This window comes from Leptodactylus fuscus, chromosome 5 (genome assembly GCF_031893055.1).
Source record: "Leptodactylus fuscus isolate aLepFus1 chromosome 5, aLepFus1.hap2, whole genome shotgun sequence".
In the NCBI taxonomy this organism is placed as follows: domain Eukaryota; kingdom Metazoa; phylum Chordata; class Amphibia; order Anura; family Leptodactylidae; genus Leptodactylus; species Leptodactylus fuscus.
In genome coordinates this window covers 23,483,486-23,503,780 of record NC_134269.1, presented here as the reverse complement: position 1 = coordinate 23,503,780, position 20,295 = coordinate 23,483,486, and the positions used below count along the sequence as shown (strand labels likewise).

The following is a 20,295-nucleotide window of genomic DNA, read 5'->3' as shown; positions in this document are numbered from 1 at the left end:
GACTGGTGATGCGCTAGCTGAATGGAGCATCATTACTTTACTACTAATGTATTGCACACATGTAGGCTACATTCATTCAATAGGAGCGACACTGCTGCGATGCGTCTATTACATGAGGATGAGCAGTGCTGCACGGGCTTCTCTTTGACTAGTAGCTTCTGGCACTACCGTGGTAGCAGCAGTAGCAGCTGCCACAGGGCCCGGGACATTAGGGGCCCGGTGGCAGCCGCTACCGCTGCGTTTTTTTTTTTTTTTAATAGGCCGTTAGGGGCCGGGATCGGTAAGTGACACTGCGGGCCCCACAAGCACTATTATACTCGGGGGTCTTTTCGGACCCCCGAGTATAATGATTGGAAGTGCAGAAGAGGTAACTGAACATAAAAAACTGTGTTACTTACCTCTCCAGGCTCCGCGCAGGTTTCGGCCTACTTGTGTGACGTCTCAGACGTCACATGATCGGGGCCTGCGTCCTTATGCGTCGCGACGCAGGCTCCCGGTCACCTGACGTCATTGAAGATGGCAGCCAGCGGGGAGTCGGGAGACAGGTAAGTTACAGTGTTTTTTTTTTTAATGTTGTTCTTCCCCTGGGTCTCCGATTATTATACTCTGGGGTCTGAAACGGGGCATAATAGTGGGTGAAGGGGCCACAATGGGGCATAATACTGTGTGCAGGGGCCACAATGGGGGATAATACTGTGTGCAGGGGCCACAATGGGGGATAATACTGTGTGTAGGGGCCACAATGGGGCATAATACTGTGTGCAGGGCCACTATGGGACATAATACTGAGTGCAGGGGCCACTATGGGGGATAATACTGTGTGCAGGGCCACTATGGGGGATAATACTGTGTGCAGGGGCCACTATGGGGTGTAATACTGTGTGCAGGGGCCACTATGGGGCATAATACTGAGTGCAGGGGCCACTATGGGGGATAATACTGAGTGCAGGGCCACTATGGGGGATAATAATGTGTGCAGGGGCCACTATGGGGTATAATACTGTGTGCAGGGGCCACTATGGGGTATAATACTGTGTGCAGGGGCCACTATGGGGTATAATACTGTGTGCAGGGGCCACTATGGGGTATAATACTGTGTGCAGGGGCCACTATGGGGTATAATACTGTGTGCAGGGGCCACTATGGGGTATAATAATGTGTGCAGGGGCCACTATGGAGCGTAATAGTGTGCGTAGGAATGCGGGGGGTGGGGTCGTGCGGGGTTTTCGGCGTTGGTCGGGGTTTTCGATGTCAGCCGGGGGAGGGGGGGGGGGCATGTCAAAGGTTCGCCACGGGGTCCCGCCATTCCTAGTTACGCCACTGTATACAGGTCTAGTGAATCCCATCTGCACATTGCAGTATAATACATGCAGTGGACACACTGCAATTTTCAAAACCGTTGCAGTTTTAAAAATCGCAGCACATCAATTATACTTATGGAAATACTGGCGGTTTCACTATAGGTAGAATGGAAGCAAAAAGTCTGCAGAGGAAACCTCTACAGACTTCCTGTGAAAAGCGCTGCGGGAAAAACAGTGATGCGTTACCGCCGCAGTTTTTCCTGCAGACCGCTACATGGGACCTTAGCCTTAATAAAGCCCAAGTGCCACCTTAATTAAATGAATCGCTCCCTTATATTATGTCGCTGATTCCCCCTGACATAAATACTGCGCCCCTTAAGTTAGTAATGCCTTCTAATGATCGGTGTCTGCAGACACCAATCTAGTTAAAAATAAGGAAGGTATTAATGGTGGCCCCAGGGTATGCCCCATGAAGTAAGTGGGCCCCCCTTCCCTCCGCTAGCTACGTCACTGCGCAGATTCCATGTAAAGTTGGCATAGAGAAAAATCCTGTACGGAGGACTTTTCTCTGCTGGTTTCAGTATAAAACTGGTGGAAACCCAATGGGGTGCTCAGGTGACCGATTTTTTAGCAGACGGACTCTCGGTCTTTAGGGTTTGTTCACACGGCAGAAAATGAAGAGGAATTCCTCTTCGTTTTCCGCCACCAGCATTTTTGCCACGATCTCAGTGCGACGGGATGCTGATGCAATGCATTGATGTTCCGTTGCGGCATCTTGCCACTGATGCTAGGTTCACACTAGCGCCCGGAGACCGTTCTCAGCTTTCCAGAAGACGGAAAGCTGTCAGACCGGGTCCGGCCGTGAGCGCCGGTGAGCGTTTTTATGCTCTCCGCCGCGAAACCGTTTTTTTTAAAATTGGACACAGAGTACTGCATGTCCGACTGTGTCTGATTTAAAAAAAAAAACGGTTTCGCGTCCGAGAGCATAAAACGCTCACCGGCGCACATCTTTCAAACCCATTCAAATGAATGAGTATGAAAGAGTCCTGCAGGTTTCTGTCTCCTGCTCTGTTTTGTGCAGGAAACGGAAACCTGCAAAACGGAGACCGGGCGCAGATGTGAACAAGCCCTGATTAGTACCAGATGAATAGGCCTAATCAGCAGGGAGTCTCGAGCCACGGAATCCACAGCTAAATCAGTCGTGGAATCTGCGCCAAGATCGAGCAGGATTCTTTTTCCCGCTTCCTGCTGCGATCTCTGCCTCGTATTGAAAAGAAAGTGAGGCAGATACCGGGAGGAATCTGCCCCAGATTCTAGGGCAAATCCGCGTCAAATTCCTCCGTCTGAACACAGCCTTTGGGTCCTCGTGCAAACCCGAATGACAGAGCGATGAACACTAGTGTGAACAGAGAGTGAGCAAAACTTCATCCTTTTGAAAACAAAAGCAGCCCTCCTGTCTTAGCACAAGCTGTGATGCTTGTGTGAACAGATCATAATAGGGCCTGTTATACTCTCATGTTATACTTTTACCGTTATACTCTGCTGAAGGATGATGCAAGCCAAGATGTTACGACACAGCAAGTCACTAGCACACAGGAACCTCATAGGACAGCACTGCAGGATCAGCCTCATGTAGGTAGATTTCCTCTGTTCCTTCATCACAGCAGAGTGGCACAGCGGAAGCGTGCTGGGCCCATAACCCAGAGGTCGATGGATCGAAACCATCCTCTGCTAGTTGTTTTTTGCTTAGTTATATATTATGTATATTTTCTTTTATAATAACCTATATTTGTATTTTTTATTACAGCCTATCATAGCTGTATTTCTACGGTGATGCAACAAATTTTATGTGATTGGTGTACACACTATAAATAATTGTATTACGTGTATATACAGTATATATATATATATATATATATATATATATATATATATATATATATATATGTCACTTTTAATGTAAGATTTCAAGTTTACATATTGGAAGACATGTTCATCGGGACTGAGCATGTCTGTCATACTATATTACCTCAGCCTTCAGCGTCAGAATTATCTACATTACACTGGCGCACCTTAGAGAAGGGAATTGCCTTCCTCTTGTAATAATCGCATACATTAGCAATGACTTGTCTGTGTCATTCACATTTATCTCGTCAGACTTCATAGCCTGCGGTACCGGGCTGCTCCGGCTCTGACAGGAGCAGGTAGTGTAATACCGATGGGCTGCAGCGACCTCGTGTGTTGGTTAGAGGAACAGCAGCCGATTATTTTCCCGCCTCCTCGCTATGGTCAGGGCTCCTGACAGGATTTCTGTCAAACGTTTGACTCGCGCCCGTGAGGTGAATAACATGGCGGCACCGCAGCAACTAACATGGCGGCTCAGTTGATTGGATGGCTTACGTCAGGTGACGCAGCGAATGAACATGACCTAGAGGGCTGAGTGTGACGTCATAATGATAAGTGGTCAGGGGGACATTGTATATTTGTGTTCCCAGACATACGTGTAACCTGTAGTTGTATGCTGTAAGGCGCAGGTGTCACATACAGGGCTTGTGTTCTGTGGCCACATCTGCCATAAGGTGACTTGAGGTGGCGGTCGTTTTTATTCACCCACTAACTATTGGATTATTGCGATAGGTTTTGGCTAATAATTTACGCCGCCATCCACACTCCGCCCCAGGCTACCCCACCGCCTCTTGGTGAACATTACGCCTCTACTCTGAACAATGCCTGGCGTTCCTCAGCATCTGGTATAACGGGCCCAGGTGGTCGCAGCGGAGTCTGACCCTGGACAGGAGTATGGGTAGTTAATTTTGGGCTCTTTGGGAGCCTTCACATGGAGTAAACACACGTGTATTTTTGCAAAATACACGTGTAAAAATAAGGGTGCGTTCACACGATGTAACGTGGAGCGTGATCTGGCACGTATACACGTGCCGGCAGATTACGCACTCAAAATGCTCCCATTCATTTCAATGGGAGTTAGGAGCGTATACGGCACTTTATTTTGCGACCGCAAAATCACGGGCGCAAAATAACGCGGCGTATACGCTCCTAACTCCCATTGAAATGAATGGGAGCATTTTGAGTGCGTAATCTGCCGGCACGTGTATACGTGCCAGATCACGCTCCACGTTACATCGTGTGAACACACCCTAAGGGTGCATTCACACTACGGAATGCCAGTGTGTATCAGAGCCGTACACGCCGGCGTTACAGCAGGGCTGCCGGACACTTCCCATTCATTTCTATGGGAGCCGGCATGCGAGTGCTCCCCATAGAAATGAATGGAAAAAAGCAGTCCATTCATTTCTATGGGGAGCGCTCGCATGCCGGCTCCCATAGAAATGAATGGGAAGTGTCCGGCAGCCCAGCTGTAACGCCGGCGTGTACGGCTCTGATACACGCTGGCGTTCCGTAGTGTGAATGCACCCTAAGACTCCCATTGACTTCAATGACTTTTTACAGGCGTAAAAAATTTCATTGAAGTCAATGGGAGTCTTATTTTTACACTTGTGTTTTTACATGTGTAATTTTGCAAAAATACACACGCGTTTACTCCGTGTGAAGGCTTTCTTTCACATGGGGCCAGTGGGGTGGAATTTGGATGTGGAATACGCCTCCAAATCCGCCTCCATACAATAGTGGTCTATGTTGACCGCTAGCGTTCGTTTTTTGCCTCTAGTAGAAAAAAGAAGATCCGCAATGCGGTTTTTGGCAAAAACGGCCAGGCGTTTTATCAAGGTCCATTAACTGTGCTGGAGGGTAAAGGTTTTTGCCTAAAACCGCCTCATGTCCAAAAGCCGCTTCCTAATTCCTGAAGCGTTTTTTTTTCAGTACCGAATTCTGCCACCCCCTATTCACACGTGAACTAGCCCTAAATTTTCGGTTGCTACCTATTGCAATAATTCTGTTGGTAGAAGCATAACACTATTGTGTGGGGTCTATATACGATGTGGAGGCCCAAAAAGTTGGGGCGATATACTGTGTGGGGGCCATATTATGTGTTGGGGGTAGTAAGCTACGTCACCTGACATCACTTTATTCTGTTTTCGGCTGGAAGGTCTTCAGCGCTATAGCTGGGAAGGGCTGTGGACCTTTTGGCCAAATACAGAACAGACAGCCATAGGGGTCACAGCTGATTCCCTTATGACTGGCCCTCTCTCAACGTTACTATTTCCAGGTGTAGGGAATTTATTATTTACCTCCTTTACTTCCTGCAAAGCACCTGGCTCTTCGCCTCTTTTAGGGACCCTTCACACGGCGTAAGTGCTCGGCTCATTCCGAGCCGTACATGCGAGCGCTTCTAAACACTTCCCATTCCCTTCAATGGAAAGTGTTTAGAAGCGCTCGCGTGTACGGCTCGGAATGAGCCAAGCGCTTATGCCGTGTGAAGGGGCCCTTAGGGTGGGTTCACACTACCATTGAATGTCTGTTCTGATAGTGCCCGTTACAAAAAAGACACCTATTATAACAGACATTAGCGGACACTAACTGATGTTTCATGTGTATGTGCCATCTTACAGTGGGTGGAGGGGGTATCTAGGTGGGCTTGGGCAGAGACTCTCTAACGCAAGTTATACCACAAATCTATGCCAGTCCAGGCGACTCTACATGTGATAGTGTGTGTGGTAGAAACTCTATTGGGAGGCTTTTTTTGGAGGCTGATTTTGAGGCAGATTCCTGACCAAAAAACTGTGTGAACTCAGCCTGGAGGAATTCTATCATTAGAATTCCCTTTTATAACTAAGTACATGTAAAAAGAAAATGTTTGTTTTGGTACCGTGTTAGCCAGTGGTTATGAAATATGAAAAAAAAACAAAAAACTTTTTAAGTCTTCAGTAGGTGATACTTTTTTTAATGGCTAACTCATAATGATGACAGAATATAACGTTTCGAAGCTTCCTCTGAGCTCCTTCTTCAGATATATCTAAAAACACTTTCTAGAGGCTGCATATTTATAACTGGACACAGGGGTAGGATTACAGGAGGGAGGGGGAGGGATACAGGAGGAGGGATCCCTCCCTCCTGTAATCCTACCCCTGTGTCCAGTTATAAATATGCAGCCTCTAGAAAGTGTTTTTAGATATATCTGAAGAAGGAGCTCAGAGGAAGCTTCGAAACGTCATATTCTGTCATCATTATGAGTTAAACACCAAAAGAATTTTGTACCCAAAATTTTTTCTTTGCTAAACAGTCCTGAGAACCGATTTCAAATGTACAAACAAAAAAACACAGAACCAAATAAAGTAACATAAAAATTCAGAAATTTTTATTAAATACTCCAAAAAATAAATAGAAAAACATATAAGACACTGAAGGACAACAGAGGAGGATCCACCTAGATGTTTATAGGTGGACAAATACCGCAACCCTCCCACAAATGACTAGCTGGGAGTAACCCAAAAAAATGACACAATATATATAGAAACCCCAACACTTATAAGTAATAATGGAGATATGTCCATACATACACTGTCTTAAAGAAATAACATTCAGATGGTATCCTATATCCACAATATAATATGGTGACTAGTCTGAATAATAAATAATGTTTGCCACGGCATTATATATACGCCGAAAGGATCAGACAAAGATAACACTGATAAGAAAAAAGACCAGTCATAATGGATAGCCATACATACCAATTGACATGCTGACAGCGTGATACTATACACAGGGGAACTCCCAGGGTGCCACTTGTGGGACAAAAGAAGAATGCCTAGGCAATCATTATGAGTTAGCCATTAAAAAAGGTATCACCTACTGAAGACTTAAAAAGTTTTTTTGTTTTTTTTCATAAGTACGTGTAGGAATAGCCTTAAAGAAAGACTATTCTTCTCTTACCTTTATTATTCTGTTCTGCGGCTCCGTTCCTGAGAAATGTCTTCTTTCTTCCTTATGTAAATAAGATAAGATAATCCTTTAATAGTCCCACAATGGGGAAATTTCAGTGATACAGTTTCATAGATGGTACAGTAGTATATAACAAGAGAGAAACACATACAAGCTCATGGCAGATAGAGAAATCCTAGGAATCAGAACAACTAAAAAGAAAGAAACACAGACACACGGCAGGATCATTTAGTTCTCTGTGCGGAGTGATGTTAATAATACAGCCGAATGTGGTTGGAGGACACGAGGAGGGGTCACAGCATGTAGATATAACAGGCAGAAATGTTTTTTTTGCAGAGGTGGGGGACATATGCAGCTATCATGATAACATGTGGCAGTTCCTTTGGTAGGTGGTGAGATCTCCTGCTCACAGCTGATAGTTCGGTATCTTGCAACATCAACATCAAATATGTTTTGAGACAGCACTGCGGGCATTCCCCTGCGCTCAAACAGTACAGGGGGTGTCCCTGAAAACTCTCCAGCGATGCATCGATCTTCTTCTCCAAAACCCGTCGCCGTTGCGCCTTCATAAAAAGGCTGCGAGAAAAATCATTTGCATATAGAAGAAATTCGGGATATCTACCGAACAGCGGTGCAGAGAACACATCTAAAGGTAGGAGAAGAATAGCCTTTCTTAAGGCTATTCCTACAAGTTAATATTAAATAATGGGATTGAAATGATTGAATCCCTTTAATGCCACTTAGAAAAATGGAGCTGGTAACCCAAGAAAGCTGAATTTAAAGTACTAGCTATATAAGAATAAGAGATATCACTAGTTAAAAACACAGTTATGAATGTGATTTCATATGTAGCATGAATTGTTGTATATCATGTTCAAATTCCGTACTGTGTTTTTAAAGTGTTTTATATACTGCTAGAAAGCCCTCAGTGTGCTGAATTCAGTGCACTATCGGCTTTCCCGTTTTGTGCCCCCGGTGACGAGCTACGGGTGCTGGTACCGTAGCTTTTGACTGTCAGAAGGGCGTTTCTGACAGTCAGGAACGCCCTTCCTAACAGTAGTGTCTATACTATGCTGTACTGTGAGAGCGGTGAGAAACGCCCCATCCCCTCCTGGGGGGGCATTCCTCACTGCTCAGCGTCATCGCTGGGCAGTAAGGAACACCCCTCTAACAGTACAGCGCAATAGACACTACTGTTAGGAAGGGCGTTCCTGAATGACTGTCAGAAACGCCCTTCTGACAGTGAAGAGCTACGGTACCGGCACTGATAGCTCTTCACCAGGGGCACAGAACATGTTTTCAGCGCACTGTCTGCTTTTTAGCAGTGTCACCGCATGTGCCTCAGTAGGTGAATGGTCCTCTTTAACTAGTGGTATCTCAGGTTCTGTTTTAGCTGGTACTTCTATCTTGGTAGCTGAGAATCTTGACTTTCTTGTGATACTAAAGCCATTTTTCTAGGTGATATAAAACCATAACTACAGCCATTTGAAATGACCATCCCCTTTTGGTAAATGCTTCAACTCTGCATTTTTACAATACAAATGTGTACGAACCTTCCCTAGTAACAGCTCAGAGGGTTAGAGGGTTGCTAAGGAGAATGGTACAGTCTGTTTTATAATAAAAAGGAGGTTAGGTAGGATAATAAAGTATATTAAAAAATTGGACTCCAAACACCCCCAGACACAATAGCACTTCAATAAATTCTCCCTCAATGTCCTTCTTGCTTGTTGCTTGGCCAAGTGCATTCTATAGGGTGTTCCATTGGTATACATGGCCCACATTTACTATCACTGCTGTACCAGAACAGTGTCTAAAGCTGCGCCTTAAGACTGTAGGCAGAGTGTGAATCTTGGTCAGGGTGTGGATGCTTCATATTTACTATAAGGGTTCTTTCACACGGAGCAAGAGGGGGTGGATTTTGGTGCTGAATCCACGTCAGAATCTGCCCCCTCACAATAGAGGTTTATGCAGACCGCTAGCTTACTTTTTTCCGTGAGTGGTATGTTCCCGCTCACGGAAAAAAAGAAGCGAGCTGCCCTTTCTTCAGGCTTATGCCGTGGCTGATTCAGCCTCCGCCTCACGGCAGCACTCTCCAGACTAGGCCCATTAATTTTAGCCTACTCTGGCGCGGGAAGCCGCTATTGTCGGAAGCCGCGACAGTCATGGCAGGGCATTTTGGTCCTATTTTGAGGTGGCTTCCCACGTCACAATCAGTACTAAAATCCACCATTCCGTGCCCCGTGTGAACTAGCCCTTACTCATAGCAGAACTGGTGTGAGTTATACCAGAAATCTTATTTGCAGAAATTTCAGTTCAGACGCACGGGATCCCCTGATGTGCTTGATACAAATGTAATCAGTCTAAATATACACCAGATTTATCATCATCCAGCATCAGTCACTGTGATAAATCTGGTGTATTTTCAGACTACTTATTTGTGCTGGCTAACTCTTAGTAAATCTGGTTTATGATATACTATATGTGTGTGTGTATATATATATATATATATCCTATTAATATTATAAATGTGAAAGTTTGTGGGTTTGTGAATTTGGATGTTCGGATGTTTGTTCCTCAATCACGGAAAAACCGCTCCACCGATTTGGCTGAAATTTTCCACAAACATAGTTAATACACCCGATTGCGCAATAGGCTACTTTTTGTCACAATAGCACACATACGTTTGTGCCAGGACCCCCACAAACCCCAAACTCACACCACCATCTCTGCAATCTCACACACTTTGGACCATAGCAAGCCACAAAATTCATATTGCCCTCTTCAGCCTCGCCCCTAACCCCACACAATCTCATATACATATACTTTACCACTTTGCCCCTCACCATAACGATACTCCAGGAGGCTCTCTTTAACGCTCCGGAGCAGCCATGTTTGCCGACCCCCACCGCTCTGACAATCCGCCACACCGCCCACCCATGTCAATACCCCTAGGCGGTCTAATAAATGCAAAAAAAAAAGTTTACAAAAAGTAAAAAAAATATAAAAAAAATAAATAAAAAGGATTAAAAATTCAAATCACCCCTCTTTCCCTAGAACACATATAAAAGTAGTTAAATACTGTGAAGCACATACACCTTAGGTATCCCCACGTCCAAAATCGCCCGCTCTACAAAGATATACAAATATTTTTCCTGTTCGGTAAACGCCGTAGCGGGAAAAATGGTCAAAAGTGCCAAACCGCCATTTTTTCACTGTTTTGATTCTGATAAAAAATTGAATAAAAAGTGATCAAAGCAATAACATTTCCCGAAAATGGTAGAACTACAAAGTACACCTGGTCCCGCAAAAAAAGACACCCTACACATCCCCGTACACGCACGTATAAAAAAGTTACGGCTGTCAGAATATGGCGACTTTTCAAAAAATAAATTTTTAACACACTTTGGGATTTTTTTAAGGGGTCAAAATGTAAATAAAACCATATAAATTTGGTATCCCCGGAGTCGTAACGAAACACAGAATACAGGGGACATGTCATTTTGGTTGCACAGTGAACGCTGTAAAACCAAAGCCCGTAAGAAAGTCGCAGAACTGCATTTTTTCTTCAAATCCACCCCATTCAGAATTTTTTCCCTGCTTCCCAGTACATTATATAGAGTAAATAATGGCGGCATCATGAAGAAAAATTTGTCCCAGGAAAAATTAAGACCTCATATGGCTCTGGGAGCGGAGAAATAAAAAAATTATGGGGTTTAGAAGGAGGGGAGTCAAAAACGAAAATCAAAAAATGCCATCGGCGGGAAAGGGTCAACTTCAAATACTTCTGTCCCAAAGTCACTATGTAAAGTTTCTCACAACACCGTATATATAGCAGCTGAAATACAAATTAACTTCAACACAAAAGTCTCACGTATTCTCTGAATTACAGCAACAACAAGATACACAGTTACATTTCATATCCCATACCTTGTACACAGTACGAAAACCTTACCCGCACCTGTATATACCCACTGCTACACTCACCGCAGACGAAGTCGCGGGTAACAGCTAATATATATATATATATATATATATATATATATATATATATATATATATAATTTTATTTATTTATATAATTAGGGCTACACAAATCTATAGACTGCACTGTATTCAATGGCCATCACTACATCTGTGTCCAGTTGCCTCGTTAGCGCAGTAGGTAGCGCGTCAGTCTCATAATCTGAAGGTCGTGAGTTCGATCCTCACACGGGGCAAGACTTTTTCTTATTTTTTTCATTCAAGATTTCCAGGAATAAAAGTCATTAAATTTGGACAGTGTACATACATGGCAAATACTTAGCACTACTTTGTATTAGACCTTATTAAATAAGAAATTTCTGTGTGACCTGGGATTGCCTTTTACATTTACTTTCTATAAATAGCCAAGCACATATTTGGAGTCTCCTCTCCTGTGGCAGAAGCTCCAGACTTCATTTGTTTAAGAGAGGGAAAAACTCAGCATGCTACAGCAGCACCAATAGATTAAAGAAGACTTTAATCTCTTCACAGACAGTGAGGGGGAGTAGATAATCTGTGACATCATCTATTGTCATTGGTGAATGCAATCATGGTTCACAATGGGTGTTATCTGTAGGTTCAAAGTTCTATTATGATCATTGTCAGTCTTGTCACTATCTCTTGATCACTACTATACATTGGATAGGGCTGCGTCACTTCTAAGAACACCTCGTCCATCTTTGATGGCTGGAGTCTACCGAAACAACTTGCAGGTGTGTGGTCCCTGGTGGTCTAGTGGTTAGGATTCGGCGCTCTCACCGCCGCGGCCCGGGTTCGATTCCCGGTCAGGGAATTACACTTTTCTAGCTTCCTTATTAGTTATAGTAACGTTTTCTCTGCTTAACCTCTTAGCAACGCAGAACATTAAGGGCTAGTTCACACGTGAGTATAAGGGGAGCTTTTTGACAGCGGATTTCGCGTCCAAAACCTCCCCTTATAATGGTGGTCTATGGAGACCGCCGGGCTTCTTTTCTCTGCTAGCGGCGGGCTGCTGCTAGCGGAGAAAAGAAGCGACATGCTCTTTCTTCAGGCGGAAGCCGCGTGGGCTGCGCCGCACGGCTTCCGTCCGGCTGCAGCACCCTCCATGTTGGCTCATTCATTTGAGCCGACAGCGGAGGTGAAAGTCGTGACCGCGATGGTCGCGGCGGGCGGGTTTTGGCGAGCCGCGTCTCTCTCTGTGTCAAAACCCGCGCGGGCAGTTCACGTGTGAACTAGCCCTAACAGTACATCCTGGCCTCCAGTGTGAGCAGATGGCTGCAAAGGTCTCCTGAAGAGGTGACCCAACCAGACAACTAATAATTTCCCTCAGTGAACTCTAGACAACTAATAGTGTGCCCCAGTGACCCCCTGATAACTAACAACTTACTGCGTTATGAAGGGGTTAAATAGCGACCTCTTAGCGTTATTATGCCTATGTATCATTTATTTCCATGACTCCTCAAAAACACGAGGATTATTTTTACATATGTGTACATTTGTTAAAAACTCTAATTCAGCTGTGTAAACATACCCTAAACATACGTGGTCAAAAAACTAGAAACATGATGGGGAATATACTGACCCATCTATGTTCCCCGTGATGTTTGCAGAACACCGCAAAAAAACAGCGTTTTCCCTTTGTGAATGGGTATCTTCATTGATGAGATATAGCTGTTTATGTCGATACGCAAATGAGTTGCCTGGAGCAATGAGTCCGGAGCCTTTGCTCATTTTCTTATTGACAAAAACAGCGATATCTCAGCAAGAGAGACACCCAGTCACTAGGGGGCTATACCATTTGATTCAAGTGACCCTAAGCTCTCTTTCAGTGGGGCCGAGTTGATGCCCTGGGTTCTGCTAGCAGACTTGTCTCCAGTTGCCTCGTTAGCGCAGTAGGTAGCGCGTCAGTCTCATAATCTGAAGGTCGTGAGTTCGATCCTCACACGGGGCACTTTTGTCATGAGATTTTTCTCTCTCTGTTTCCCGGAGAATCTCAGTTCTTTACCACTCCCGACCCAAATGTTACTGATGAAACAGTAAGGGGAGCCAAGCTGACAGAGGGGGTACAGGGGATCTTGTCCCTTCCCTTGACACCTTGGAGTTAGAAGGGAGAGATGGGAACCTTTTGAGCTATGAAGCCAAACTGGGGTCTTGTGCCGAAGGAAGGGTTAAAAGCAGTCTTGGGCGTTTGTGGCTGCCCGCTGACAGCATCTCCGACCCAAATGCTTTAACGCTGCAACGCGGTTTCAGGATTGGTGCAAGTTTAGAAAAAGGCTCATTCCCATACCGGGAGTCGAACCCGGGCCGCCTGGGTGAAAACCAGGAATCCTAACCGCTAGACCATATGGGAACTGTGGCATGAGGCTGAGCTAGTAAGCGAAAAAGTTTCCTGGCTTTGAGTACTCTACTTTTACGTCACGCTCAGAGCGAACCTGTCACCAGAACCCGGCATATCAACCCAGCCCCGCCGACAGATAGGTTAGGGTCGCCTGAATCAAACAACGTTTTCCCCTGCTGAAGGGGTGCCTCCGTTGCCCAGATATGGCTGTTTTTGTCGATACGCAAAAGACCTCCCTGGAGCAACCAGGGCGGTGCCGTTGCTCCAAAGAGTTGAGCGGCCACGCCCTCATTCCTCCAAAGAGCTCATTTCTATATTGACAAAAACATCCATATCTCGGCAAGGGAGGCACCCAGTCACAAGGGGAATACACCGTTTGAGTCAGGTGACCCTAACCTATCTTTCAGCAGGGCTGAGTTGATGCCCTGGGTTCTGCTGACAGGCTCACCTCTGGTTGCCTCGTTAGCGCAGTAGGTAGCGCGTCAGTCTCATAATCTGAAGGTCGTGAGTTCGATCCTCACACGGGGCATTTTTGTCACAACATTTTTCTCTCCCTCTTGCCCCGAGAGCAACAGTCCTTCGCCACTGCGGACCCAAACGTTACCGATGAAACAGTAAGGGGAGCCAAGCTGACAGAGGGGATACAGGAGGTCTTTGAGTCCCTTCCCTGGACACCTTGGAGTTAGAAGGGAGAGATGGGAACGTTTTGAGCTATGAAACCAAACTGGGGTCTTGTGCCGAAGGAAAGAAGAGCTAAAAGCAGTCTTGGGTGTTTGTGGCCGCCCGCCGACAGCAGCTCCAATCCAAATGCTTCAACGCCGCAATGCGGTTTCAGGATTGGTGCAAGTTTAGAAAAAAAAGGACATTCCCATACCGGGAGTCGAACCCGGGCCGCCTGGGTGAAAACCAGGAATCCTAACCGCTAGACCATATGGGAACCGTGGTGCAGTTGAGCTCGTAAGAGAGAAAGTGCCTTCGCTTTCAGTAATCTACTTTTATATCACACTTAGAGGGAGTCTGCCACCAGATCCCGACATATTAACCCAGCCTTGCCAACAAATAGGTTAGGCTCACTTGAATTAAACAGCGTTTTCTCCTCGTGAATGTGTGCTTCCGTTGCCAAGATATGGCTGCTTTTGTTGATATGCAAATGAGCTCCCTGGAGCGACCAGGGCGGTGCTGTTGAGTGTCAACGCCCTCAATCCTCCAAAGAGCTCAATTACATATTGACAAGAACAGCCATATCTCAACAAGAAGGATACACCATTTGATTCAGGTGACCGTAACCAATCATTCAGCAAGGCCGAGTCAATGCCCTGGATTCTGCTGACAAACATACATGTGTTCGCCTCCTTAGCGCAGTAGGTAGCGCGTCAGTCTCATAATCTGAAGGTCGTGAGTTCGATCCTCACACGGGGCAAATTTTAGTTTTTTTTCTTTCCCTACTTTCGTTTTTGTTTTTTAAACTGTTATTCATTTCCAGGAATTAAAGTCTTCATAAAATTTGTTCTTGATTTATTTTGTTATTTATTATATTTTTATTTACAGTTAGGGGTATTCCCATCTCAAGGATCCTATCTATATTGGTAACTTATGTAAACTGACAACTTTTCCTAAATATATTGCTTTAGAAGTGCTGATTTGTTTTCCTGTTATGTGAACTTATTCCACCCATTGTTTACACAGCGTTTCCATGACACCGGACCTGTGTGATAGGACAAGTGATGTCACTCACTACTCTTCTGGTGGGACAATCAGTTCAGCTAATTGCAGTTTGCTGATAAAGCCTTGTCTATTATCTCGCTATGTAAACAGATATGCACCTTCATAAATTTTTACATATTATTTCAATGTAGCTTTGCGAGAATGTAAATTTTGTGGATACATAAGATTTTTGATCAGTTTTTATTACTTTTCGTTTTTGAGAGGTGACATGATCAGAAAACATCAATTCTGCTGAGTTTTAATGTTTATGGTGTTTATCATGTAGAATTAATAACGTACTCATTTTGTTTTACGGGTTGTTATGGATGTGGTGATCCCATTTGTGTAGTTTTTTATTAACAAGGGGGAAAGAAGTTTATTTATTTATTTTTTCTGTAAAATGACTTGACCGCAGCATATAAGGGGTTAAATGGCAGGTATGCTTCTGACTGATAATGGGGGGTGATCTCATGAACCAAAGTTCTTGTTAGCCCCTACCCTTATCTGAAGTGACAGGAGAATAATCAAATAATTTTCTCTTCTCCCTGCGCTGTCATCCGTTCATATTGTCATACACGCTGCTTAAACCGAAAGTGCGAGTGTATGCAGCTCTGCCTTACCCAGAGATTGCCGCTCTAGCCCCCACGGCTTCGGAGTTAGAGGCGTTTAAAGTTACAGTAATTGATAATTACAACAAGAAACTACTTTAGTACAAGTGAGCAGGAAGTGGTTGTAGTTTTTTTTCCCAAGTATGAGTGTACTGTTGTAGGATTGGCTTAGGAGTCATGTTCCCTGGTGGTATAGTGGTTAGGATTCGGCGCTCTCACCGCCGCGGCCCGGGTTCGATTCCCGGTCAGGGAATACACTTTTGTTTCTTTTTTTCCTCTTTCGCATCATTTCAATTCAGTTTGTTCATATTATATATATATATATATATATATATATATATATATATATATATATATATACAGGGTGTCCCAAAAAAATGTATACACATTTTAGCAGCTGATAACTCAATTATTTATTCTTTCTTTACAGACTGAACCCCTTACACCGAGTGATGGCATACAGACTTGACTTTGAAGAAAGGAAATTTATTCTAAAATGCTACTGGAAGTATGAAAACGCAGTAGAAGTGTAAAGACAATTTAGGAGGGAGTTTAACAAAGAACCACCTACACGAGTTACCATCACTCGAATTAGAGATAAGTTTGAAGCTGATGGAACTGTTCAGGACGTCCATAAGAAGCGTTCCGGAAGACCACGTACCTCGACAAGCCCCATAAAAGAAGAAAGATGGGGCACCTCCACACTACCATGTGTTATACTCAGATCCCCAGTAGGTGAAATTGTGTCTGTTAATCGAACCATTTAATTTGAATGTGGCCTCATCACTCCACACAATCTTTGTGGGAAAGTGTGCATCTTCGTTACATCGTTCCAAGTACCACTCGCAATACTGTTCGGTCTGGATCATCGTCATTAAGAGCATGGACTAATCTTGGAATGTAACTTCTCCACTGACAACGTTTCATGATGCGATGGACTGATGATTTTGAAATCCCTACCTCACGACTAGCTTGCCGCAAAGAGTTTCTTGGACTTCGTTGAAACGTTTCCGGTAATCTTCTTTTATGAGGCTTGTCGAGGTACGTGGTCTTCCAGAACGCTTCTTATGGACGTCCTGAACAGTTCCATCAGCTTCAAACTTATCTCTAATTTGAGTGATGGTAACTCGTGTAGGTGGTTCTTTGTTAAACTCCCTCCTAAATTGTCTTTACACTTCTACTGCGTTTTCATACTTCCAGTAGCATTTTAGAATAAATTTCCTTTCTTCAAAGTCAAGTCTGTATGCCATCGCTCGGTTTAATGTCTGTAAAGAAAAAATAAATAATTGAGTTATCAGCTGCTAAAATGTGTATACATTTTTTGGGACACCCTGTATATATACATATATATATATATATATATATATATATATATATATATATATATATATATATATATATATATAGCTATTCTACTGTAGTGTTCATATATAGATGTATAAAATGCCAACATATCCTGAGGCATTTAATAATAGGCATCTACGGTTCCTTTAACAACTTTCAAAACAACAAGCTACAATTTACTCTTGTTTGTATTGAATAGTAGATCAATATGTTCACAATCTGAAAGGGTTAATTGTAAGTTCATAAACTTGTTGGGCTGTGCTACCTCATGGATATGTCTGAACTGCACTGCCCCCTGGCCTTTATTTACACAAGTTTCTGTAGTGTAGTGGTTATCACGTTCGCCTCACACGCGAAAGGTCCCCGGTTCGAAACCGGGCAGAAACACTTTTTTTTTTTTTTCTTTTTCATGTACATTCCACATAAATAACTTTAAAAAGTAACAACACCCCTGGCATATATACCTTATCTTACTAATATTATAAATGTGAAAGTTTGGATGTTTGTGTGTTTGTTCCTCAATCACGCAAAAACGGCTGAACGGATTTGAATGAAATGGCCTTGGGGAGATGGGTTCTCTGTTCCAAATAAATAGGCCTGTGCAATTGAATGGGAGTGCAAGTCCAAATAAAGGGAACCACACCCCTCTTACTATATACATAGAAGAAAATTCAGACAGCACCTCCCAGTGTGAACAGATGCAAGCTACCATGGCAAAATGCATAAAAAGAAAGAATATAGCAGCACTCCGACACAGCACAAAGGCTATAAGGAACAAAGAAAATTGCATAGGTCATTCGATTACACAGGCCTATTTATTTGGAACAGAGAACCCATCTCCCCAAGGCCATTTAAGTTGAGTATTCTCTGGATCTTACTTCCCTTGTGTTCACACTGTAGACCTATCTGGTCCGGGAGAGGTATGTTATTGCCCTGTGTTCACACTGCAGACTCATACTTGGGTCCAGAAGAGGTATTAGCTTAGGGTCCTACCTTAATGAGGTCGCCTTGTCGGGGCAGGTACACGGCTTCCTACTGTTTGGTCAAATATGTACAACGAAGAACCTCAAATTTATTTATATATTTCGTTTATTGTATTTATTTATTTTTTTTAGCTGTAATGCAGTTTTTTCTTTGTTCCTTATAGCCTTTGTGCTGTGTCTGAATGCTGCTATATTTTTTGTTTTTTTATCTATCTGGTAAGTTAACAGCTGAAATTCAGGATTGTCCCACTGAATCTGTGCTGGTTACCCTGTGATGTAGAAATAGCATTAACCTAGTAGCACTAAAAACCGCATTAGCACTAGTCCGCCCCTCCTCCAATTACCTAGACCTCTACCTACCATCTGAAATACTGCTTCTTGTTTCCTTATTTCTTCTCAGAGCCCCAACACACTAACTGTTTACTCTGACTCAGACCACCTCACACCAGCAGCCATGTAACTAACTCCATTTTGCACGTAGCCCACTCTACCAGATTATACCAACCTAACGATATAAATTTCCTCACTACATCCCCTTTTTTCCTGGGGCCACATGCACCTCCTTATGGTTCCTGACAGGTATTTTGCCCATTCGTAACTCTTTCTGATCGCTGGGACCCTCAGCGCTCAGACACTTCTAACCTTTGGATAGAACTTCAGCATCTTTAGTTTGGCCATCCCCTTTAATGCTATTTCATTGACTTTAACCAGATTGGAATTTCCCTTTATTGATTGTTCATCCCCTTGCTAATTAAAATTGATTGAGCCACTTTAAAGGAAACCTATTACCAGGTTTAGGGCTATTAATCCACCAGAACTCCCTTTTTATGTACAGTAGTTAAAGTACCAGCTATATAGTCGTGTCCGGCAGCTCCAGGCACATCTGCATTATGGCCCAGTTATACTAATAGTCAAACAGTGTAGACTTTGCCAGGTTTATCACAGTGACTGATGTGGGATGAAATATACACTTTACACTGTGTAGTCTACATTTATGCCATCTTTTGCCCAACTAAGAGGAAGATGAGACTCCACGGACTGTTATACCCCAAACCACCCACCCCACCTCCCCATATAGCAGTCATCAACTAAGAGAAAGATGAGACTCCACGGACTGCTATACCCCAAACCACCCATTAAAGCCCCACCCAGCCATTAAAGCCTGTTTGATTTGATTTATGCCATCTTGTTAGCCATCTTCCCTGGTGGTCTAGTGGTTAGGATTCGGCGCTCTCACTACCGCGGCCCGGGTTCAATTCCCAGTCAGGGAATTACACTTTTCTAAATTTGTTACGTTTATGTAGTTGTTAATGAACTGTTCCTATACATGCTGATCAGCGTTATTTACGGTTACTTTAAGCAAGAATTTTCACCATGGCCCCTGTGAGAATGCACGCCCACATGTGTGGTGATCACTACTGCTCTGAAAGAGTAACCTAAGCTAATTGGACACCTTCCCTGGTGGTCTAGTGGTTAGGATTCGGCGCTCTCACCGCCGCGGCCCGGGTTCGATTCCCGGTCAGGGAATTACACTTTTTTTTTTATATATAGTTGTGTATAAATTTTCTTTTCGTATATATTTTCACCACGTGGTCGTGGGAAGCCAAATGATGACAAATTGATGGATTACTTTCTACTTACAGAATCATTCATCTGTACAAGTAAGGTTTGGTAAGTTTCTTTGATGAGTTTGTTAGATTTGTAATGTAGCAAATAAAATAGATGACAGTATTTTCCTACTAGCTAGACTTAATAATGCAACATGTTTGTGCGCTGTGCGACACTCTTATCAATACTGCTGAACTTTGCATTGTCAAAAACTTCAAATCGGTGCCCCTGGCCTTGTCCTGCCTCCATGTTGTATGTGTTCTTGTTTATATATAAATAAAGAATTTATTTAAAAAAAAAAAAAAAAAATTGTGGCTCGTTTTTCAGATGCTCCAAAAACAAAAATAAGTCTCCATTGCACCGTAAAAATCAAAAGAATTTGTCTCAGTTGAGCCAAAAAATCTGTTTAGCCGCAGAGAGCATAAAACGCTCACCACTGCTGGAGACTTTTCAAGGCCATTCAAATGAATGGGATTGAAACATGCCAGCAGGTTTCCGTCTCCTGCCCCTGTTTTGTGAAGGAAACGGAAACCTGCAGAACGAGGTACGGGCAC

The 20,295-nt window shown here is 43.7% G+C and overlaps 10 non-coding genes across 10 annotated transcripts; 8 read left to right on the top strand and 2 right to left on the bottom strand.

The window, feature by feature from the left end:
* The first annotated feature begins 11,301 nt into the window (after positions 1 to 11,301).
* TRNAM-CAU (transfer RNA methionine (anticodon CAU)) lies at positions 11,302 to 11,374 on the top strand. Its single transcript has one exon. It is a non-coding gene; the product is annotated as a tRNA-Met (tRNA).
* A 524-nt stretch (positions 11,375 to 11,898) lies between these two features.
* TRNAE-CUC (transfer RNA glutamic acid (anticodon CUC)) lies at positions 11,899 to 11,970 on the top strand. The gene has a single exon. It is a non-coding gene; the product is annotated as a tRNA-Glu (tRNA).
* Positions 11,971 to 13,034: 1,064 nt separating this feature from the next.
* On the top strand, positions 13,035 to 13,107 carry TRNAM-CAU (transfer RNA methionine (anticodon CAU)). Its single transcript has one exon. It is a non-coding gene; the product is annotated as a tRNA-Met (tRNA).
* Positions 13,108 to 13,434: 327 nt separating this feature from the next.
* Positions 13,435 to 13,506, bottom strand: TRNAE-UUC (transfer RNA glutamic acid (anticodon UUC)). Its single transcript has one exon. It is a non-coding gene; the product is annotated as a tRNA-Glu (tRNA).
* A 444-nt stretch (positions 13,507 to 13,950) lies between these two features.
* Positions 13,951 to 14,023, top strand: TRNAM-CAU (transfer RNA methionine (anticodon CAU)). The gene has a single exon. It is a non-coding gene; the product is annotated as a tRNA-Met (tRNA).
* A 336-nt stretch (positions 14,024 to 14,359) lies between these two features.
* On the bottom strand, positions 14,360 to 14,431 carry TRNAE-UUC (transfer RNA glutamic acid (anticodon UUC)). The gene has a single exon. It is a non-coding gene; the product is annotated as a tRNA-Glu (tRNA).
* A 410-nt stretch (positions 14,432 to 14,841) lies between these two features.
* Positions 14,842 to 14,914, top strand: TRNAM-CAU (transfer RNA methionine (anticodon CAU)). Its single transcript has one exon. It is a non-coding gene; the product is annotated as a tRNA-Met (tRNA).
* A 1,073-nt stretch (positions 14,915 to 15,987) lies between these two features.
* Positions 15,988 to 16,059, top strand: TRNAE-CUC (transfer RNA glutamic acid (anticodon CUC)). Its single transcript has one exon. It is a non-coding gene; the product is annotated as a tRNA-Glu (tRNA).
* A 1,405-nt stretch (positions 16,060 to 17,464) lies between these two features.
* Positions 17,465 to 17,537, top strand: TRNAV-CAC (transfer RNA valine (anticodon CAC)). The gene has a single exon. It is a non-coding gene; the product is annotated as a tRNA-Val (tRNA).
* A 2,051-nt stretch (positions 17,538 to 19,588) lies between these two features.
* On the top strand, positions 19,589 to 19,660 carry TRNAE-CUC (transfer RNA glutamic acid (anticodon CUC)). Its single transcript has one exon. It is a non-coding gene; the product is annotated as a tRNA-Glu (tRNA).
* The last annotated feature ends 635 nt before the right edge of the window (positions 19,661 to 20,295 follow it).